Consider the following 25141-nt stretch of genomic DNA (forward strand, 5'->3'; position numbering starts at 1 on the left):
TGTAACGTAAACACACGTGTTCACATCGAATGTAACGAACTCAATTGTGTCGTTCACCCACAAAACGTAAAGCAGTTTCATTTGAAAGCTCGTTTTCGGTTTATACAGTTTGTTTCGTAGGTGTATCAAATAAGATATCTACAAAATCAGTACTTACTTACATGAATACTTGTTCCACAGATCATGAATACGATACTTCGCAATGATGTGTCAGTTTAATAAAAGGTAGACCTATCATTACACGACAATTCTTCCAATCACTTATTTATACCTAAAAAATCGTCTACTGAGTAGGAGCTGTCATTCATAGATTCTTTTAGTTTGATTTTAAACGCTGGTTGGCTATCTGTCAGGCTTTTAATGCTTTTTCGTAAATGACCAAAGATTTTTGTAGCAGCATATTATTTATCCCATACATTACAGCTTATTATCTGGAAACTAACATAGGCCATACAACTACCTTTTTGCAAATGGTATTCAGTATCTGTTTCTGATATTCGTATGTTTTGTAACTGGGAAGTACAAAATAAAACTAAACTCTGATGAGAAATCAAACCCCTAACTTGTTTTTGCAAATTGTTCTTTAAAATAATACCAGCATAATTCACCCCTTTTTGTACCAAAGTCAGATTTAATCCAGGATAGTAAAAATCATCCTTTCTTCTTATGTAGTAGCAATGCACATTGCCATTTCTTTTGGAGGGGGAAGGGTTATTGGTAATAAATCTCTCTCTCTCTCCCTCACACACACACACACACACACACACACACACACACTATACACACATATATATATATATATATATTCTTCAAAGTGCTTCGAACAGATGCGTGTGTGCGCAGTAGGCTTGAAATCTTTTCGTTTCACTGCCTGTATCCACATCTGCCTGCGCCCTTCATCCTTTGGAAACCTATACGAAAGAGAAAAAGCAGCTTTGTAGCTTACCATTTCAAGAAATATATACGATTGCAATGTGCGCCTGGAAACACACACAGCACTTCAATTTACGTGACTGTGGCGTTCTGGGTAACGATATGATACACACAATAGCTTATCAGTATTCAAGAAATGCCGCTAAATTAAACTAATAATACTTACACGTGAAATTTAATGTTACTTCCCTTCACAAAACGCTCGGTACAACCATAAGCACAACAGGATACCACCATTGTTTTGCCAATAGTCACGTGGTATAGCAGTAGAGATGTTGGTGCCACGAAATATACATGACCAGTCTACCAATATCTATGGTCGAAGGTCTGCTGCTGAGAATCAGCGGTAGTCGTACAGAATGGCCAACCCTTGTAGTTTTCAGGTAGGCAAAGAGGTTTGCTCCCCTTGTGTGAAAGTCACCGGTGTTAGGTTGGCGGCGCTAGCCTCATCTCTGGGTTTTCCTGGCCACGGGGTCGCGTGGGAGACGTTGGAATGTATGAACATTATGAATCACCTTGAAGAAAATGACTTATTGATATATAATCAACACGGATTCAGAAAATATTGTTCTTGTCCAACACAGCTAGCTCTTTATTCCCATGAAGTAATGACGTCGACAAGGGATCTCAGATCGATTCCATATTCCTCGATATCCAGAAGGCTTTTGATAACGTTCCTCACAAGCGACTATTAATCAGATTTCGTGCATATGGAGTATCGTCTCACTAGTGTGACTGGATTCGTGAGGTCACAGTTCGTAGTGATAGGCGGTAAATCATCGAGTAGAACAGAAATGATATCTGGCGTTCCGCAAGGTAGTGTCATAGGCCCTGTGCTGTTCCTGATTTATATGAATGATCTAGGGGATTATCTGAGCAGCCCCCTTAGACTATTTGCAGATGAAGCTGTAATTTACCGTCTAGTAAAATCATCAAACGATCAATTCCAATTACAAAATGATCTAGAGAGAATTTCTGTATCGTGCGAAAAGTGGCAATTGGCACTAAACAAAGAAAAGTGCGAGGTCATCCACATGGGTACTAAAAGAAATCCGATAAATTTTGGCTATACGATAAATCGCACAGATCTAAGGGCTGTCAATTCGACTAAATACCTAGGAATTACAATTACGAGCAACTTAAATTGGAAAGACCACATAGATAATTGGAAGCTGTAATTTGCCACCACCTACTACTAGGTACGTTTAAGGATACCAGAATATGGAAGCCCTGGAAGATGAATATCGAAACACGTTATAAAAGCATGCAATTTTATGTTTGGTAAATAATCAAGGTAACAACGCATAAGTGTGAACTAACGGGAAGGTATGTGAGGATCCCTGGCGACACGTGGTGAGTAATGGTGCAATGGTTGTGAGTATCGTATGACAATTAGTAAGATGAGAAATTATAGCCATGGGCAAATGATTTGATTTTTTTTGACACTCTTTTACGTGTTTACATATAGGATAAAGTTATTCTGACTTTTGTTTTAAGCCCACTAGTTCCCTTTAAACCTATCTGATGCTTAAATATTAACACGTTATAGTTCCAGGTATGACTTGTATGAACCTTCTGTCTCTCACTAACCGTAACTTATATTGTGAAATATTCATAGAAAAGATGTCACAGAAATTTTCCACAGATCAGCAAACGTGTACTGCAAAACATGGAGAAGCAGTCAAAAAATAGCAATATGGGTATTGAAAAAATGCATTTTTATGTGTGGGGGTCGTAGTCGTCCTATAGGTTTGTGGTGACTGGTACAAATTCTGTACATTGTATGTGAGAATGTAGTTAGTAGTAGATAAAGTTTTGTGTTTGTAGTTAGTAGCGTCACAAAATCTACTCCAATTCCTTACCAAATATTGTACAAGACCTGTCCTCAACCATTGTCTCAACTTATGTAATGCTGTATCTATGTTATATAAGAAGTATCTTCGTTGTTTAAATTTTGAGTATCATGTGCTCTTGTGAAGGGACCTCAGATGAGTTCCTAAGAGTTAAATTCATTTCCCTTTATCGTTAAAACTAATCCTAATGCTTAATAATTCGTCATATAAGTTTTTGTTTTTAGATTATTAAGAAGACCCTCTTTGTAAAACCAATTTCGGGCAAATTTTCGTGTATTAGTCAGTAGTAGGAATTTCCACAGATTTTTTTTTTGTAATATATGCATCATATTCCCCTCCCCCATGAACCATGGACCTTGCCTCAGCGATACAGACAGCTGTACCGTAGGTGGAACCACAACGGAGGGGTATCTGTTGAGAGGCCAGACAAACGCGTGGTTCCTGAAGAGGGGAGCAGCCTTTTCAGTAGTTGCAGGGGCAACAGTCTGGATGATTGACTGATCTGGCCTTGTAACACTAACCAAAACGGCCTTGCTGTGCTGGTACTGCGAACGGCTGAAAGCAAGGGGAAACTACGGCCGTAATTTTTTCTCAAGGGCATGCAGCTTTACTGTATGGTTAAATGATGATGGCGACCTCTTGGGTAAAATATTCCGGAGGTAAAATAGTCCCCCATTCGGATCTCCGGGCGGGGACTACTCAGGAGGACGTCGTTATCAGGAGAAAGAAAACTGGCGTTCTACTGATCGGAGCGTGGAATGTCAGATCCCTTAATCGGGCTGGTAGGTTGGAAAGTTTAAAAAGGGAAATGGATAGGTTAAAGTTAGATATAGTGGGAATTAGTGAAGTTCGGTGGAAGGAGGAACAAGACTTCTGGTCAGGTGACTACAGGGTTATAAACACAAAATCAAATAGGGGTAATGCAGGAGTAGGTTTAATAATGAACAGGAAAATAGGAATGCGGGTAAGCTACTACAAACAGCATAGTGAACGCATTATAGTGGCCAAGATAGACACAAAGCCCACGCCTACTACATTAGTACAAGTTTATATGCCAACTAGCTCTGCAGATGACGAAGAAATTGAAGAAATGTATGATGAAATAAAAGAAATTATTCAGATTGTGAAGGGAGACGAAAATTCAATAGTTATGGGTGATTGTAATTCGGCAGTAGGAAAAGGGAGAGAAGGAAACGTAGTAGGTGAATATGGATTGGGGGTAAGAAATGAAGGAGGAAGCCGCCTGGTGGAATTTTGCACAGAGCGCAACTTAATCATAGCTAACGCTTGGTTCAAGAATCATGAAAGAAGGTTGTATACATGGAAGAACCCTGGAGATACTGGCAGGTTTCAGATATATTATATAGTGGTAAGACAGAGATTTAGGAACCAGGTTTTAAATTGTAAGACATTTCCAGGGGCAGTTGTGGATTCTGACCACAATCTATTGGTTATGACCTGTAGGTTAAAACTGAAGAAACTGCAAAAAGGTGGGAATTTAAGATGAGACCTGGATAAACTGACTAAACCAGAGGTTGTACAGAGTTTCAGGGAGAGCATAAGGGAACAATTGACAGGAATGGGGGAAAGAAATACAGTAGAAGAAGAATGGTTAGCTTTGAGGGATGAAGTAGTGAAGGCAGCAGAGGATCAAGTAGGTAAAAAGACGAGTGCTAGTGGAAATCCTTGGGTGACAGAAGAAATACTGAATTTAATTGATGAAAGGAGAAACTATAAAAATGCATTAAATGAAGCAGGCAAAAAGGAATACAAACGTCTCAAAAATGAGATCGACAGGAAGTGCAAAATAGCTAAGCGGGGATGGCTAGAGGACAAATGTAAGGATGTAGAGGCTTATCTCACTAGGGGTAAGATAGATACAGCCTACAGGAAAATTAAAGAGATTTTCAGAGAAAAGAGAACCACCTCTATGAATATGAAAAGCTCAGATGGGAACCCAGTTCTCAGCAAAGAAGGGAAAGCAGAAAGGTGGAAGGAGTATATAGAGGGTCTGTACAAGGGCGATGTACTTGAGGACAATATTATGGAAATTGAAGAGGATGTAGATGAAGATGAAATGGGAGATAAGACACTGCGTGAAGAGTTTGACAGAGCACTGAAAGACCTGGATCGAAACAAGGCCCCCGGAGTAGACAACATTCCATTAGAACTACTGACAGCCTTGGGAGAGCCAGTCCTGACGAAACTCTACCATCTGGTGAGCAAGATGTATGGAACAGGCGAAATACCCACAGACTTCAAGAAGAATATAATAATTCCAATCCCAAAGAAACCAGGTGTTGACAAATGTGAAAATTACCGAACTATCAGTTTCATAAGTTACGGCTGCAAAATACTAACGCGGATTCTTTACAGACGAATAGAAAAACTAGCAGAAGCCAACCTAGGGGAAGATCAGTTTGGATTCCGTAGAAATGTTGGGACACGTGAGGCAATACTGACCCTACGACTTATCTTAGAAGCTAGGTTAAGCAAAGGCAAACCTACGTTTCTAGCATTTGTAGACTTAGAGAAAGCTTTTGACAATGTTGACTGGAATACGCTCTTTCAAATTCTGAAGGTGGCAGGGGTAAAATACAGGGAGCGAAAGGCTATTTACAATTTGTACAGAAACCATATGGCAGTTATAAGAGTCGAAGGGCATGAAAGGGAAGCAGTGGTTGGGAAGGGAGTGAGACAGGGTTGTAGTCTCTCCCCGATGTTATTCAATCTGTATATTGAGCAAGCAGTGAAGGAAACAAAAGAAAAATTCGGTGTAGGTATTAAAATCCATGGAGAAGTAATAAAAACTTTGAGGTTGGTCGATTGCATTGTAATTCTGAAGGAGACAGCAAAGGACTTGGAAGAGCAGTTGAATAGAATGGATAGTGTCGTGAAAGGAGGATATAAGATGAACATCAACAAAAGCAAAACGAGGATAATGGAATGTAGTCGAAATAAGTCGGGTGATGTTGAGGGAATTAGATTACGAAATGAGACACTTAAAGTAGTAAAGGAATTTTGTTATTTTGGGAGCAAAATAACTGATGATGTTCGAAGTAGAGAGGATATAAAATGTAGACTGGTAATGGCAAGGAAAGCGTTTCTGAAGAAGAGAAATTTGTTAACATCGAGTATAGATTAAAGTGTCAGGAAGTCGTTTCTGAAAGTATTTGTATGGAATGTAGCCATGTATGGAAGTGAAACATGGACGATAAATAGTTTGGACAAGAAGAGAATAGAAGATTTCGAAATGTGGTGCTACAGAAGAATGCTGAAGATTAGATGGGTAGATCAAATAACTAATGAGGAAGTATTGAATTGGATTGGGGAGAAGAGAAGTTTGTGGCACAACTTGACTAGAAGAAGGGATCGGTTGGTAGGACATGTGTTGAGGCATCAAGGGATCCCCAATTTAGTATTGGAGGGCAGCGTGGAGGGTAAAAATCGTAGAGGGAGACCAAGAGATGAATACACTAAGCAGATTCAGACGGATGTAGGTTGCAGTAGGTACTGGGAGATGAAGAAGCTTGCACAGGATGGGGTAGCGTGGAGAGTTGCATCAAACCAGTCTCAGGACTGAAGACCACAACAACAACATCATGCATCATATTATGTGAAAGTCTCTGTGAGTGCAGTTATTGTTTATTTATTTAATGATTTATTTAACCTAGCAAGATTAGGGCCCTCAGCCCCTCTCTTACATCTAACCAGGCATTCTACTTATTTTACTTTCATATGTTTTAGTAGGCATGTTAAACTGCATCTAGTACAAAAGGTGAAATAAACAATTACAAAGGCACACTTGGAAAAATACATACATCTACAGTTTATATTCGTAGATGATAAGTACTGCTATAATTAGACATTATGATAGAGACAGATGTTAGATAGGAGTGCTAGCAGCAGGAGTATGAGGGAGACTGATGGTGAAGTGAGGAGAAGAATAGGGACATGATGAAACATAACTAATGAAATATAAAGGAAAAGAAGATTGCGTGGCTAATAGAGATAGATGAAGAGGAAGAAGAGAAAGGAGCAAATAGGAGACACTAGCTTTGCTATTTTACAGAGGGAAGGATTGGCCTTGTACATTAATTTTGTGGAAACCGTTATGAGGATGACAGTAGGAAACGGTTCAACTTCTTAAAAGCATCAGGGGACTGCATTTTGCGCAGGGTAAGGGGCAGCTTGTTCCAGAGGCGGACAGCGGCAACTGAGAAGGAGTTTGCAAAAGTTTTCTTTTTGTGAGTGGGCACAGTTAGGATACCAAATAACAGTGACCTCGTGTTTCGATTATGATGGCATGAAAGGTGTTTAATCTCTGAAGCAAGGTACTGGGGTGCTTGCGCGAAGAGGAGTCCGTGAAGCAGACACAGAGTGTGGTAGTCACGCAATTTGTCCGGCCGCAGCCACCCTAGCTGGGAGTATGAAGCACCAACATGATCGTATCGGCGAATGTTGCGGGTGTAACGCACACAGGCATTCATGGTTAGCTCTAGCCGTCTTTTGTTTTCACTACTCGTGCCTTGTCGAATCACATCACAATAGTGGAGGTTCGGTAGAACGAGTGCTTGCACGAGCTGGCGTTTCAAGTCCTGTGGAAATATGTTCCGAAACTTTTTGAGAGCATAGAGACAAGCAGACGTCTTCCGGCACACTGCGACTGTATTCTCTGCCCAGTTGAGATGCTCATCCAAAGTTACAGCCAAGCTCTTAACTGTTTTCTGATATGGTATTGGAATACCATCCAGCAGTATAGGAGGCAGCCGTTCCCAGAAATATGAACTTATTAATTTCTGATGAGCTATTAAGATTACTTGTCTCTTTTTTGCATTTAGTTTAAGCCACAGGTTTTTCGCCCATGTCACCACTGAAGACACATCATCGTTCATCTGAGCGATTGCAGTGTTTATATCTTCACGTCTGGCGTTTAGGTAGAGCTGGAGGTCGTCGGCATAGAAATGATATTTACAGGACATAACGGACGAAATATCATTGACATATAAGGAAAAAAAAGTGGTTCTAAGACTGATCCTTGTGGCACTCCTGAGGAGACATGTTTCCAGGAATATTTTTCATTTACAGAGACAACACATTGCTGTCTGTCTTGTAAGTAGCTATGAAACCATTTCATTGCACTATCTGAGAAATTAAGCTGTTGCATTTTTCTGAGCAATATGTCAAAGTTAACAGTGTCAAAAGCTTTGCTGAAGTCTAGTAGCGTCAATATTATTGCCTTTCGGCTGTCTGTGGCATATTCCAGGTCATCAGTTACTTTAACTAGAGCAGTGTTTATGCTGTGGTGTTTACGGAAACCGGATTGAAATTTGTCAAATGGTTCAAATGGCTCTGAGCACTATGGGGCTTGACATCTGTGGTCATCAGTCCCCTAGAACTTAGAACTACTTAAACCTAACTAACCTAAGGACATCACACACATCCATGCCCGAGGCAGGATTCGAACCTGCGATCGTAGTGGTCACGCGGTTCCGGACTGAAGCGCCTAGAACCGCACGGCTACACCGGCCGGCTGATATTTGTCATATAGGTTGAATTCATGCTGGTGTCCAGTGATTTGATCATGAACAATATATTCGGGTGCTTTGGAAACAACAGGCAGTATGTTAATTGGTCGGTAATCACTAATCGGTAGCGGGTTTTCGAACTTAGGCATCGGTCGAATTATGCTTCTTTTCCATGCAGTGGGGTACATTTCGTTCACGAGGGAAAAATTAAATTGTCTGTTAAGACAGGTACTAAGATATCGGCAACATTCTTAATCACGGTTATACTGATACTGGCATTGCCTATCGCATCAGAAGAGATTCTCATTATTGCTTTTCTTGGCATAGTTATTGTTACATGTTTTAGATGGATGGTATCGTTGTTAGTTATCCAGTTAGGGGATTCTTTTGGACGGTAATTATCAGCCGTATGGGTATTCAGAGGTGCAGAGAAGAATTCATTTAATTCGTTAGGTGAGACATGAAAAGCAGTTTCCGATTTTGCCTTTCCGACCCCCAAGCTACGGAGATTCTTCCATAGAGTCGTGGGCGTCAGATCGCTGCATACAAGGGAGCGAGCGTGCCTGATTTTAGCATTGCGAATGCGTTGTTTCACTTTGTTCCGTAGCTTTCTATATTCGTCGAAATGCTCCGGTTTCGGATCTGCCTTGAAACGCCTGTGGGCAGCATCCCTATTATTCATCATTAGACGTAATTCAGCTGTCAGCCATGGAGCAGGAGATTTTCTTACGCAGATTGTGCGTACAGGTGCATGTTTGTCATAGAGAGCAGTGAGTGTATCACCAAGTTCATTAATTTTCCATCGATTATAGGTTCTCTGATTATTTGATGCCATGAGATTTGTGAGCAACCGGCTGTGAGAGCGTCAAGATCAATACGTTTCATGTTCCTACAAGTTATGTAACGCTGCACAGAGTAGGCCAGGAATATTACATCATGTGCTGAGAGGCCTGGGGCGAGGTTTGGCCTACATCTCTCACTTTGTCAGTCTTTTTCGTTGCGATTACGTCTATAAGTGTATGACTGTGCGCCGTATGGTGTGTAGGTTGTAATGGAAGAATGTTCATGCTATTGCAACTAAACAATCTTCTTAGGTTTATTGCGGAGGGAGTGTCTCTTAGCAAGTCTATGTTCAAGTCACCCATTACGATGACGTTATAGTGTTGACACTGAAGAAAATGTAATTCCGACTGAAAGGAAGCCATTGAGGTTTATTTTTTGCGGCCTGTACACGACACCAGTCAAGCACTTTCGACTTTGTACATTTATTTCAGTGAACGTGAATTCAGCCTCTTTTCCTTCAACAGGGTTTGACGTACATGAGACTTTTGTTCGTATATACGCGCCGACCCCGCCACTTCGCTGTTTTGATCTGTCTGCCCTAAGAAATGTGTACCGTGGGACATGAATAGATGCAAAGGATATGTGTGGTTTTAACCACGTTCCGGATAAGAGGATTACGTGGTAGTTTAGTTGGTTGAGGAAGAGGCTAAGTTCTTCATAATGTCACAATCTAACATAACAGTCGCGACACTCACTGCTGTAAAAGTTGTTACCGTTTGACAGATGGAGCGACACTAGCGCTTCAAGCGGCGAGTAAGGTGAACGTCAGACGTGTCGTAAGCATAATGTTTGTTTTGCATCCATTTCCTACGTAATTTACGAAATATTTGAGTTATTTTCTTTCCTCTAAGGGTTTGTGTAGTATCAAAAGGCATATATGTTTCTAAAAATAATTCTAAAATAAGCACAAGTATGGACAAAAACCGTGAATCAAGTGGCAAGCTACAACACATTCGTGAAGAAACACTTGTGACATTGGATAGAAATGCGGTTTACCACGTTGAATATCAAAAGAATATAAACACACAGATTCACACGTAAGAAGCACAGACACGTACCTCTACATGCAAAAGCGATCGACAGCTCATTTATCGCTCTGTAGGCCTACTGTGTTTGTCATTGTTGTCGCCTGTTGCCACAAGTACGACCTTCATCTTTATATTATTCTAAGTGGGACAAGCAACTGCCAAAAAGTGGGAGAAATATGTTGAAAACATTATAATGAGCAAAACCAAATATTTGAATCATTTTAAAACAATCTGTCAGCGAACAAGGTGCTAACAAAATAATGTCATCATACGAAGGAAAGAAGGAAAATTAAGTGACTAAGAACAGAAGTGAATGAAATACATACCAAACATTACACTTTTGTAAGACACGAATAACTGCACTTAATCTAACCACTTCATCGTTGAAGCATGTCTGTGTTGACGATTCACACGAATTTGGCACTGATACATGGAGAGTTGAACTGGCTGCTTCTGTATCACAGGACTGTTTTACAGCTTTAGATGGATTGTCGAATCTTTGTGGCAGTTTCCTCTTCATCGTCAGTTGAGGTGGCTTATTTGGGATGTCAAACAGTGTGGGTACTGCATTCCACACGAGTTTATTATTGTCTGCGTTCATGAACTGGTTTTGTTCGAAATGTAGCGAACAAAACCTAATATTATTATACAGGTAAACTGGGTCTTTTTTCATAAGATCTTCTCGTCTGCTGCTAACTAGCCATTTTCTGCTCCTAAAACGAAACATTAATCATTAATACACAAGCAGTTTGCTAGTGAATCCTGACGATACAGTTTAGTAACATGATGCTATATACCGCTCAGGATCCTTAGAAAACGTAAAAAAGACAGCTGTGGTTCCTGTTGTTTCTGCAATTTATTGTGCTATAAACGCTCCAGCTTGTAAAAACCATTGTACAAATCAAAATAAACTACCACTATTCGCTTTCACGATCGCGCCGAGCTCACAGTTTAAGTTACTGGCCGCTTGGGGCGCTGCTGGTGCGGTAGGCAACAAAATCTAGGCGAAGTGTCGTGACTGTTAGACTGTGGCAATGTGCAGATAAAGACTGGATGTAGCAGTGCGCCACTAAAAGCTCTGACGCATTCCGCTGGGCAGCCTGGAGTAGGGTGGCAGACTGGTTTGTCCCTTTGTTAGGCACTACCTGCCGCGAAGGGGCACCGGCCGCTGCTTCCGTGAAGTGACATCCCACAGGGGTGTCCGAGATTTTGTGCGCCCTGTTTGTGACTCCGCGAGTGTAGAAGGAAAGGCGATCGCAAGAGATTTCCTGATGTTGCAGGGGTATAGAAAATGGAGTAGCGGTATTCGGTGCAAGGAGAATATGACCAAAGAGTGACGGCTGTGTGTCAGTGTGTATCCTCTGTCGTTAGAGGTGAAATGTAATTAGTGTACTTGAAACAGCTTAGGGTGGAAATAAGGATAAGGGGAGTGATTTAAAAGGCCGATGCTGCCAGCAGAGAGAAGTAAGCTTAACAACTAATAGATTATCGTAGGAAGCTACAATTAAATTGAAATTTACTGAAGTGATATAGTGATTTTTGTTATGAACAATTTAACCGAAGAGCTGTGTGATTAATGAACTATATGAGAGACTAATAATTGCAATGGTACTATTACAGATTGGAAGAGAATAAACTGAACAAATAAAAATAGTGTTAGCAGTAACTAAAACTGAGTAAACGTTAGAGCTACAGGTACAAAAAATAATACAAAGTTATTACAATTACAAAACAGTTAGTTGAACGCACAAATTAATTATAAAATAATTAAAATAATTAATTATAATTAACAAGATAATAAATAATTATAAATTAAATTAATTATAATGTAGTAATATAATAATTAATTAATAATAATTAAAATAATTGAAAAGTTAATACAATTACAAGACAGTATATCTGAGTATAAGGGATGTTACAATTTGCACTTTTGGCTCGAGTAGCTTCACTTAAAACTATTCAGTTCTGTTGTGTTTGTGACTCTTCTTTCCAGCTGCTGTCTTGATGATTTCTCTGCCATCCTGAGTCCACACATTCTGAAGACCGAAATGCGACATGGCACTGTTTAAAATCTTTAGCCATTCGCGTGTCAGATCTTCCCTTATTGTAAGCCCCGCCCTTGCTAACCTCTTCTTCTGGGTAACGATCTCTGTCCTTTTTCGGTATGAGACGAATTTAACTATTATTGGGCGAGGTTTGGTAGCACCTGCTAGTTTTCGTCCCACCCGATGGCTCCTGTCAGTGTCTGCTTTACTCACTTCAGCGCCTAAATTTTTCACGTTCAACCTGTATAAGCAGTTTGTATGTGTCTTCTTCCTTGTTTTCTGCTACACCAAACAGTCGTAGACTATTTCGCCTTCGGTACTGTTCCAGCTCGTCTGTCGCGGAAGGTAGTTTTACTTCCAATTCCCGTGCCTTTTTGTCGTACTCAGACACAGACTTTTTTAATGCTTGCGGGCTTTCAAATAATGTAATGGTGAGTGGTGGGGTTGTGGTCCGCAACTATGTACCCTCAGACTCAAAGTTGCAATATTAAAAGTTTTGGCTGGTTTCGTTGTCCAGGGGCTGGGATACGTAGTTGCCGCATTACAGGCCAAATACTGCTGAGTCTACAGTATGCAATATGAATGTACACATGAATTGAATGGTCGAAGGTTTCTATCACTGGGCAATTGCGGATGTAACATAAAAATTTTGAATGTAAAATTTAGTTTATAAATGAAAGATAGCAAATTAAATAAATTCTGCAGGTACTATCTTAACGACTTTAAATTATGAGTACAGTAGTAGAAGTACTTTTGAGAATTTGGTATATTTCTGCACAGCACTTTTATTTTATTTAGCGTATGGCTAATAGAGACATATCATGAAATTACATATACATATGTACATATTGACACACAAGAAACTTAAGTTTGTCTTTACAACTGAATAGCCAGTCCTTCAATCCAGCGCACTGCATCTGGAGTTGCTAGCAGGAAGTCCTCTTTGGCGCCGTGATAGGCTCGAATCCTGCATTCACTGACAATGTGGTGAACAGTCTGGTATGGAGCCCCGCAGTCACAGGCTGGATCAGGCAGCTTCTTCCACTTAAAGAGAGCATCCCTGCATCGCCCATGGCTGGTACGGATTCTGTTGAGAGTAGACCACGTCTTGCATGGTAGGTCGAATCCACTTGGAAGTTTAGCACCTGAGAAGATGTTATGCAGGTGCACATCTGTCACTGCTTCCCACCGACCTTTCCATTCTTCAAGAGGTTTGAAATTCTTAGCAACCATGTCAGCAGCATCGCACAGAGTTGGATGACGTGATTTCAGTCTCTTGCGATTTAAAAGTGGCAGGCCGCTATGCACGGGTAGGTTAGAATTCCTGGAGATCTTGTGGAATTCTCTCATAAGGGCAGTACATCTGCGTAGATCAGGAGGCATTATACCGGTTAACAGTATACTTATTGGTATCGACGGTCAGCAATTAAATAAAATGTAAGTTGAATAACAGGGAAACGATAGATTCCTACTGCACGTAATTAGTTATGAACAACAACATAGCTCGCGAGATATTCACTTCTAAACGCACACTACGTCTTCACTGTAGAAGCTAAGGAAATCTCACAAGTGCACCAGTCGGCACTCCGGAGTGTTTTTTTATCTGCCGCGACCAGGCGCAAACCGCTCCACACTAGACTTGGCCACTGTTTCTATGTTTCGATACAGTGTATCGATACGTGGAACTGTTTCAGTGTTTCGGAACGGCTGTGGTTCCCTGTTTCGAAACAGTGGTGTTTCATTCCGCCCCTGTCTCGGATAACCGGACCAGATTCGATCTCGAGCCAGACACAGAAACTGTATCGTTGTTTCAAAATAAGGCTGTTTCAGTCCACCTGTGCTTGTATCGAAACAGTGATGTGTCATTCCGCTCTGTGTCGGACGAGATTCGGGCTTGGCACAGGTACTGAAACACAACATAACACTTCATGAAACACTTTCAAGAATGTCGAAATCTTTTTGACAAGCAATAGCGTGAAGCTGAAGATATCCGAAAATAAAGCTTCGTTTCTAGCTGACTGCCCTATTACGAAATGGCGTAACATCTGCTTTATAAACACTAGCTAAACAATAAAACAACGCATACTATTCACAGTCAAAATAATAAATATGTGAAAATCATTCGATTAAATTACACTTTTTTATAACATACGCTTCTCTGTTCATGTACAGTAATCACATTAAGAAACGCAAATAAGCCTACAACATTTTGAATAAAAAAAGGCGTAGAGTGACAGTTATTAGACATATACATAAATTTGATGTAGGTATAATTGCAAACAATCTGTTTGACGTATCACTGATAGTGTAATGGTGAACAGGAAAGGCTGGGAAGCATGGTGAATTTATAGTAACGGTTCGAAAACCCTTGAAAGACAAAAATTTTTTCTGTTATACTTTGTTATTTATTCGAATTATTTGGCGTTATTTGTGAGTCTATAGTCACTGTGCCTATTATCCACAATGATTCCCCTTGTGTGAATGGAAATTAGCAGGATGGGTATATTACCCATACTAACAGAATATGGGAATCCCAGTAGCATATCCGTTGTTTCTGCAGTTTGCTCCCACTTCCAGTTCCGTTTGTGGTGGTTCTTGTCTTCAGCTATGGCTGTCCTCAGCCAATTGAAAAGTATGAAAGTCACACGACACGAAAGCAGCGCATTTGCTGCAGGAAATACGAAACTGCCAAGACGCCCAAGTGTTAGTTTCATACTTTCTGCGAAATGATTAGCGCTCTCGCACTTCATTTGTGTTTATATGGACATACTTATACAGTAGACGTTCAAGATGATAAAAGTGTAGGTTTATTAGATTACAAAACACAAACTGTTTCACTGTTTCGAAACAGCGTATCGAAACATTACATTGTACTGTTTCATTTGTTTCGAAACAATTACGTGTTTCAGTTCGCCCATCTCTACTCCACACTCTCCAAGTGTGTGCCACGACCGAGCGTCCGTCGCACCATCACGTCCTCCCCAGAACTGCCACACTGCCCATAAGTACCCCTGTATCCTCTCTCGAAACCATCCTCCACCCCCACTTCCACACAGTCTCACCATTAACGAGCACTGTGATGGGCTGGGGCGCTCCCTCCATGTCCCTAAAGCCGTCGGCACACGGACCGTGCTGTCGATCGCTAACGTTCAGCGTGATAAGTTCAACGTGCCAGTGTGCGACATGTGCTTTTACCAGTGGGGGGGATGTCCTAAGGGGTTAGTATAATTATACAGGGTGAGTCACCTAATGTTACCGCTGGATATATTTCGTAAACCACATCAAATACTGACGAACCGATTCCACAGACCGAACGTGAGGAGAGGGGCTAGTGTAATTGGTTAATACAAACCATAAGAAAATGCACGGAAGTATGTTTTTAACACAAACCTACGTTTTTTTTAAATGGAACCCCGTTAGTTTTGCTAGCACATCTGAACACATAAACAAATACGTAATCAGTGCCGTTTGTTGCATTGTAAAATGTTAACTACATCCGGAGATATTGTAACCTAAAGTTGACGCTTGAGTACCACTCCTCCGCTGTTCGATCGTGTGTATCGGAGAGCACCGAATTACGTAGGGATCCAAAGGGAACGGTGGTGGACCTTAGGTACAGAAGAGACTGGAACAGCACATTACGTCCACGTGCTAACACCTTTTTATTGGTCTTTTTCACTGACGCACATGTACGTTACCATGAGGGGTGAGGTACACGTACACACGTGGTTTCCGTTTTCAATTACGGAGTGGAATAGAGTGTGTCCCGACGTGTCAGCCCAATAGATGTTCAATGTGGTGGCCATCATTTGCTGCACACAATTGCAATCTCTGGCGTAATGAATGTCGTAGACGCCGCAGTACATCTGGTGTAATGTCGCCGCAGGCTGCCACAATACGTTGTTTCATATCCTCTGGGGTTGTAGGCACATCACGGTACACATTCTCCTTTAATGTACCCCACAGAAAGAAGTTCAGAGGTATGAGATCAGGAGAAGAGGCTGGCCAATTTATACCCGTGTTTGTTACAACACGCAACTGAACGTCGGAGGTTTTAACCGTCAACTTTAGGTTACAATATCTCCGGATGTAATTAACATTTTACAATGCAACAAACGGCACTGATTGCGTATTTGTTTATATGTTCAGATGTGCTAACAAAACTAACGTGGTTCCATTTAAAAAAACGTAGGTTTGTGTTAAAAAACATACTTCCGTGCATTTTTGTATGGTTTGTATTAAACAATTACACTAACACCTCTCCTCACGTTCGGTCTGTGGAATCGGTTCGTCAGTATTTGATGTGGTTTACGAAATATATCCAGCGGTAACATTAGGTGACTCACCCTGTATATGTTACTAGCTTGGACCGTGGCGTTACCCACGGTTAAACAGTTATTTATAAATAGATGTTAATGCCGGAACTCACTATTCACGCGTATGCACTATCAGAAAAGCCATCCCTTGTTATATCTTTAAAAGTACATTATACGTAAAGCTAATTTACAAAATCGTCTACATACAGGTATACCAGGGGAATTCAAAAAGTAAAGGTACATTTGTGAAAAGCTGTACTAATTCTGATGATAGAAAACTGAAACATGCGTTATTTTTCTACGTAACATCCCTCGACTTCAATGCAGTTTTCCCGACGTTTTACGAGTTTTTTTTATTTCATCAGAAAATACGTTTATCGCTTCCATCTGTAACCAATTGACCAGCAATGACGTCTTCATCACTTTCAAATCTTCTCCCCTGTAGTGCTTCCGTTAAGGGTCCAAACATGTGAAAATCGCTCGGAGCCAGGTCTGTACTGTATGGTGGACGTTCCAGCACCTCGAATCTCAACTCCTTTATTGCGTCGGCTGTCCGTTTGGCAGAATGTGGGCGAGCGTTATCTTGCTGCAGGATGACACCTCTTCACAGTTTTCCACGACGTTTGGATCTGGTTGCAGGTTTTAGTTTCGTACGCAACACATCACATCCACCATACAATACAGACCTGGCTCTAAAGCCTCGTTTACGCTGGGGCGCCGTCTTGCAACTTTGTGGCAGGCTACGGAAATGTGGCGTGCGTCGTCTTGTCGTTTAGTTCTAAATGTTTTGAAATGCTTACCTACTACATAACACTTTTTCAAAATTAATAAGCATACATATTAATAGTATTAATAGTATTAAAAACAAATTTAAATTATATGTGAAGTTTTACTCCAGTGCGTGGGAAATAAACATCCCAGGGTGAGATGCATAAACTAAATCCAGAGGAGGGGATGGTCTGATGCAGAGGGGGGAAATCCCCCCCATCCAACCCTGCAAATCGCACACTGCAACGTGCTGTTGAACGCTCACGAACGATGCGACTTGTGCATACGGTACGTGGTCCCCAACATGGTACACGCGATCGCAACGCACTCCAGCGGCATTTGAGGAATGTTTCTAGTTCGTAAATCACACTGTTTACTCAACGGACGCGTGTAAAATTCCCACATTAGTTCTATTAAAACGCACGTTTCCTCCATCGTCCACGAAAAGGAAAGTACCATGTCCAATCAATAAGGACACAGGCTTATAAAAGTTCCATTACAAACAGTGCGTTACAATCGATTAAATTTCGGGCATGCAGCTGCGCAAATAAAATTTCCTCCACTGATGTTTCGGCCGCGTATCGTCCGGCCATCCTCAGAGTGAGTCACAAGCTTGAAATTTTATTGGCGCAGCTGCATGCCCGAAATTTAATCGATTATTCATTACGCCGCGAGAAGTTAAAAATGCACAGTGCGTTACAAATTTGGAATACTTCTGCGCATAAGATGAACATTATTTCATCATTCCCAAATTTTAGTAAAACCCCAAGTGACCTTACCTGATTACTGTTCCTACCCAGTAGCAGAATCTTTGCAACATGTGAATTACGAAGCGTAAAAGAAAAAGGAGCAAAATATCTTTATACAAGTAGCGCAATCGAACAAAGTCACCCCTCAAAAAAAAGATGAACTTACATTTACATAACATCAGATATTATAGTATATACTTATATTAAACTAATAATAAAGTATCAGAACCTAATAAAAACGCGAATGTTACGAAAAACAATGTGGAAGTGTTGAGACACGAACCACCGCCCTCAACAAACAACTCATTATAGGAAAGTGACGCTACTCATTACGCTAGACCAACATCAGACCTTTCGCCTCTAATCAAATTATGTTACTCGGAAAGCGTCCCGAGCGTGCTATTCCACGCTATGACGTCAGAAACACGGCACGCTCAACGCTCAACGTTCAGATGCACGGTCCGTGTGTTGACGGCTTAAGCCAACGTACACCCACAAACATATTTGAGCACATACGAAGTACTGGATTTACATTTAAATACTTGAAATTAAATAAATATTCCTACGGATAAACACGCTCTAACACACATTATTAGATACATAAACAAATTAAATAAACATATATCAAAGGAATAGAACAAAAGGTAGGCCAATAGCCTAATGTCCTTGTGCATCCTACAACACGGTAAATATTTAACCAGTTTCTTCATTAATAGTATACATCGGATATAAACAAAGACATAGATGAATAAATATACTTATAAGCATGCTGCTACCGTTTTTTCGTGTAACTGTGGAGTACTTATGGCCTGACGCGATCGATAGTAATCGGCCACTTTGACCTCCAATAACTAATGTACTATTCAAGTAACATGCCTGTAATTTATACCAATTTAGGTTTACACTAATAGCTTTACAAAGACACGTCGATCGACGAAATCGGATGAAGCGTTTAAATTTTGGAAATTCGTTGCTGGGTGTTACTTGTAGAGGTAAAGGTGGGTAAATGGGCCCCCACGCTGTTTTTTATGTAACACCTTTTATTTTTAGTATAATCACCTGAAATTAACATAAAACATTTCTCTAGTATGTCCTGCAATAGTTACGACATGTTTTGGTCCAACTTTTTAATATTTAAAACAAAATTTTATTTTTTTCCTGATACTCTGCATTTTGTTGCGTCAAGAATTTGTGCTGGTAATATGGGCCCCAAGGTAGTTTGAAATAAAAAGAAACAAAAATTGGAAAATATAATTTTATTTAATTTTTCTGTATAATGAAAGAAAGATTCACTCTGAACATTGTTAATTAGTCTACTAGTGGGATGATTTTCACAGCCTACGCCTAGCCTATTTACAGTAGTCACACACATAAGCATCTTTTTCGCATCCAGCGCATTCGTTTTGATCCCACATCTCACAGGCTATACACTGGACCCAAAGTTCACCTTTGTTTCCCTTGAAAAAAATCCCTTCACAAAACAGACATACAGCGTCGTCAACATCAGGGACAGAAACACCTTGTCCGAAGCTGCTACGCCATGCGCCTGACGTCATTTCTGGTAAGGCCGTAGAATTTGGATTCCATAATGGGAAGATATTTAATCAGTTCGTCCTCAAGTCCCTGTGGTAAAACCGGTGGAAAGCCTTTGGAGCGTAGAACGAGGGACAGAGTACACTTTAACCGCTTTTTTCAACCCCATTTTTTTCTCTTTAATAGCTACAATAACATTTGCCATATTTGCTTTGTCCCACGAGTGCCGTTTCGATTTTTTTGGTGGTACAAGATGTGTTCGAGGCATCTGAAACATAGAGAGTAGCAATATCCGATTGATTTTACGGGGCCCATAATACCAGCAGCAAAGGGGGCCCATATATCCACCCTCGCCATCTTGGGAAAAACGATCTTGCCTACGAATAGTTTGGTTCGCAACCGACATTAATTAACGTAAAACGGTATCCCAACAGCAAGTCAAATACGTACCTTACGTTAGTTCTACTAATAACATGTTAGAAATTTGAGTTTTATTCAAGTAAACACTAACCTTTCAAACTTTTGATGACAGCGAAAAAATTCACAGCACAACTACTCACAAACAATGACAGCTACTACGTCTGCGTACTGTACAGTGAAGTTTGGCAACTAGTTTTAATAGTTCATGTGCTCTCCGCTACAATTCGTGGCCTGTACTTCCAAATATGTAGTGGGCCCATAATACCAGCAGGGGCCCATTTTTCCACCTTTGCCTCTATAATTTACCGTCAGATACTAAACTTTCCCCCCATGAACCATGGACCTTGCCGTTGGTGGGGAAGCTTGCGTGCCTCAGCGATACAGATGGCCATACCGTAGGTGCAACCACAACGGAGGGGTATCTGTTGAGAGGCCAGACAAACATGTGGTTCCTGAAGAGGGGCAGCAGCCTTTTCAGTAGTTGCAGGGGCAACAGTCTGGATGATTGACTGATCTGGCCTTGTAACATTAACCAAAACGGCCTTGCTGTGCTGGTACTGCGAACGGCTGAAAGCAAGGGGAAACTACAGCCGTAATTTTTCCCGAGGACATGCAGCTTTACTGTATGATTAAATGATGATGGCGTCCTCTTGGGTAAAATATTCCGGAGGTAAAATAGTCCCCCATTCGGATCTCCGGGCGGGGACTACTCAAGAGGACGTAGTTATCAGGAGAAAGAAAATTGGCGTTCTACTGATCGGAGCGTGGAATGTCAGATCCCTTAATCGGGCAGGTAGGTTAGAAAATTTAAAAAGGGAAATGGATAGGTTAAAGTTAGATATAGTGGGAATTAGTGAAGTTCGGTGGCAGGAGGAACAAGACTTTTGGTCAGGTGATTACAGGGTTATAAATACAAAATCAAATAGGGGTAATGCAGGAGTAGGTTTAATAATGAATAAAAAAATAGGAGTGCGGGTTAGCTACTACAAACAGCATAGTGAACGCATTATTGTGGCCAAGATAGACACAAAGCCCATGCTTACTACAGTAGTATAAGTTTATATGCCAACTAGCTCTGCAGATGATGAAGAAATAGATGAAATGTATGACGAGATAAAAGAAATTATTGAGGTAGTGAAGGGAGACGAAAATTTAATAGTCATGGGTGACTGGAATTCGTCAGTAGGAAAAGGGAGAGAAGGAAACATAGTAGGTGAATATGGATTGGGGGTAAGAAATGAAAGAGGAAGCCGCCTTGTAGAATTTTGCACAGAGCATAACTTAATCATAGCTAACACTTGGTTCAAGAATCATAAAAGAAGGTTGTATACCTGGAAGAATCCTGGAGATACTAAAAGGTATCAGATAGACTATCTAATGGTAAGACAGAGATTTAGGAACCAGGTTTTAAATTGTAAGACATTTCCAGGGGCAGATGTGGATTCTGACCACAATCTATTGGTTATGAACTGCAGATTGAAACTGAAGAAACTGCAAAAAGGTGGGAATCTAAGGAGATGGGACCTGGATAAACTGAAAGAACCAGAGGTTGTAGAGAGTTTCAGGGAGAGCATAAGGGAACAATTGACAGGAATGGGGGAAAGAAATACAGTAGAAGTAAAATAGGTAGCTCTGAGAGATGAAGTAGTGAAGGCAGCAGACGATGAAGTAGGTAAAAAGGCGAGGGCTAATAGAAATCCTTGGGTAACAGAAGAAATATTGAATTTAATTGATGAAAGGAGAAAATGTAAAAATGCAGTAAATGAAGCAGGCAAAAAGGAATACAAACGTCTCAAAAATGAGATCGACAGGAAGTGCAAAATGGCTAAGCAGGGATGGCTACAGGACAAATGTAAGGATGTAGAGGCTTGCCTCACTAGGGGTAAGATAGATACTGCCTACAGGAAAATTAAAGAGACCTTTGGAGAGAAGAGAACCACTTGTATGAATATCAAGAGCTCAGATGGCAACCCAGTTCTAAGCAAAGAAGGAAGGCAGAAAGGTGGAAGGAGTATATAGGGGGTTTATACAAGGGCGATGTACTTGAGGACAATATTATGGAAATGGAAGAGGATGTAGATGAAGACGAAATGGGAGATAAGATACTGCGTGAAGAGTTTGACAGAGCACTGAAAGACCTGAGTCGAAACAAGGCCCCGGGTAGTAGACAACATTCCATTAGAACTATTGATGGCCTTGGGAGAGCCAGCATGACAGAACTCTACCATCTGGTGATCAAGATGTATGAGACAGGCGAAATACCCTCAGACTTCAAGAAGAATATAATAATTCCAATCCCAAAGAAAGCAGGTGTTAACAGATGTGAAAATTACCGAACTATCAGTTTAATAAGTCACAGCTGCAAAATACTAACGCGAATTCTTTACAGACGAATGGAAAAACTGGTAGAAGCGGACCTCGGGGAAGATCAGTGTGGATTCCGTAGAAATGTTGGAACACGTGAGGCAATACTAACCTTACGACTTATCTTAGAAGAAAGATTAAGAAAAGGCAAACCTACGTTTCTAGCATTTGTAGACTTAGAGAAAGCTTTTGACACTGTTAACTTGAATACTCTCTTTCAAATTCTGAAGGCGGCAGGTATAAAATACAGGGAGCGAAAGGCTATTTACAATTTGTACAGAAATCAGATGGCAGTTATAAGAGTCGAGGGGCATGAAAGGGAAGCAGTGGTTGCGAAAGGAGTGAGACAGGGTTGTAGCCTCTCCCCGATGTTATTCAATCTGTATATTGAGCAAGCAGTAAAGGAAACAAAAGAAAAATTTGGAGTAGGTATTAAAATCCATGGAGAAGAACTAAAACGTTGAGATTCGCTGATGACACTGTAATTCTGTCAGAGACAGCAAAGGACTTGGAAGAGCAGTTGAACGGAACGGACAGTGTCTTGAAAGGAGGATATAAGATGAACATCAACAAAAGCAAAACAAGGATAATGGAATGTAGTCAAATTACATCGGGTAATGCTGAGGGGATTAGATTAGGAAATGAGACACTTAAAGTAGTAAAGGAGTTTTGCTATTTAGGGAGTAAAATAACTGATGATGGTCGAAGTAGAGAGGATATAAAATGTAGACTGGCAATGGCAAGGAAATCGTTTCTGAAGAAGAGAAATTTGTTAACATCGAGTATAGATTTAAGTGTCAGGAAGTCGTTTCTGAAAGTATTTGTATGGAATGTAGCCATGTATGGAAGTGAAACATGGTCGATAACTTGTTTGGACAAGAAGAGAATAGAACCTTTCGAAATGTGGTGCTACAGAAGAATGCTGAAGATAAGGTGGGTAGATCACGTAACTAATGAGGAGGTATTGGTTGGTTGGTTGGTTGGTTGGGGGAAGAGACCAAACAGCGAGGTCATCGGTCTCATCGGATTAGGGAAGGACGGGGAAGGAAGTCGGCCGTGCCCTTTCAGAGGAACCATCCCGGCATTTGCCTAGAGCGATTTAGGGAAATCACGGAAAACCTAAATCAGGATGGCCGGACGTGGGATTGAACCGTCGTCCTCCCGAATGCGAGTCCAGTGTCTAACCACTGAAGAGGAGTTTGTGGCACAACTTGACTAGAAGAATGGATCGGTTGATAGGACATTTTCTGAGGCATCAAGGGATCACCAATTTAGCATTGGAGGGCAGCGTGGAGGGTAAAAATCGTAGAGGGAGACCGAGAGATGAATACACTAAACAGATTCAGAAGGATGTCGGTTGCAGTAGGTACTGGGAGATGAAGAAGCTTGCACAGGATAGAGTAGCATGGAGAGCTGCATCAAACCAGTCTCAGGACTGAAGACCACAACAACAACAACTAAACTTTAAACTAATAAAGATATTGTAAATCTGATTACACCATCAGAAGCGTCGGGCAAATGGTAGTAATGGACATGTTTCTTTTTGAGGTATCATGATTCACGTGGCTACTATTAATTTCTATACGAACTGCGAAATGTCTGCCATGATACTTTCATAAAGTCCGGCATCTCTGGCACTCTCGGCATACGAGACTCTTTCATCGACGCAGCGTCACCGTGGAATTCCCAGCCACGCGGTCGGGCTGGACCCCTCTGGCTTCGGCCAGCGTCCGGCAGCACGTGTCCGGCCCGTGCGACCATGCCAACTCAGAATATTTTCAGGGCGACGCAACTCGCCCATTATCTCACCAACACAACTCGCCCATTACCTAACATGCTGTAATTTCGGCAGTAATGGCCTCAACAGTTTCACGCATCTTAGCCAATACTTCTGCCGTTACTGTGCCTGCCATCAGATCGAGATTGTCTTTGACGTAAAGTGCAGCGTTTACCTCAGAGCGGACCAGCTCCGCTTTACCGGGATCCGCGGCCGCACCTTCCGCCAAGAGCAGGCCCGCTGCAACTGCTGCTTCCCCGCTGCTGTTGACTCTCCTGTTTACCATTTTTTCAGCGCAGATATTGGTGGAGCACAGAAAAATAGCACTACTGCACCGAACACTGTTGTTTACACAATTTCCACCGGTACTAGACGACACCACCTCATAGAGCACCTTCGAATTCAACAAAATTTCGCGAGCCGTACATAACAAACGTTACACTGCAGCCGCCATCTTAGTGTTATTGTTCTACACTACTGGCCGTTAAAATTGCTACACCACAAAAATGACGTGCTACAGGCGCGAAATTTAACCGACAGGAAGAAGATGCTGTGATATGCAAATGATTAGCTTTTCAGAACATTCACACAAGGTTGGCGACGGTGGCGACACCTACAACGTGCTGACGTGAGGAATGTTTTCAACCGATTTCTCATACACAAACAGCAGTTGACCGGCGTTGCCTGGAGAAACGTTGTTGTGATGCCTCATGTAAGGAGAAGAAGTGCGTACCATCACGTTTCCGACTTTGATAAAGGTCGGATTGTAGCCTATCGCGATTTCCGTTTATCGTATCGCGACATTGCTGCTCGCGTTGGTCGAGATCCAATGACTGCCAGCAGAATATGGAATCGGTGGGTTCAGGAGGGTAATACGGAACGCCGTGCTGGATCCCAACGGCCTCGTATCACTAGCAGTCGAGATGACAGGCATCTTATCCGCATGACTGTAACGTATCGTGCAGCCACATCTCGATGCCTGAG

Source organism: Schistocerca piceifrons, chromosome 3 (genome assembly GCF_021461385.2).
Source record: "Schistocerca piceifrons isolate TAMUIC-IGC-003096 chromosome 3, iqSchPice1.1, whole genome shotgun sequence".
NCBI lineage: Eukaryota > Metazoa > Arthropoda > Insecta > Orthoptera > Acrididae > Schistocerca > Schistocerca piceifrons.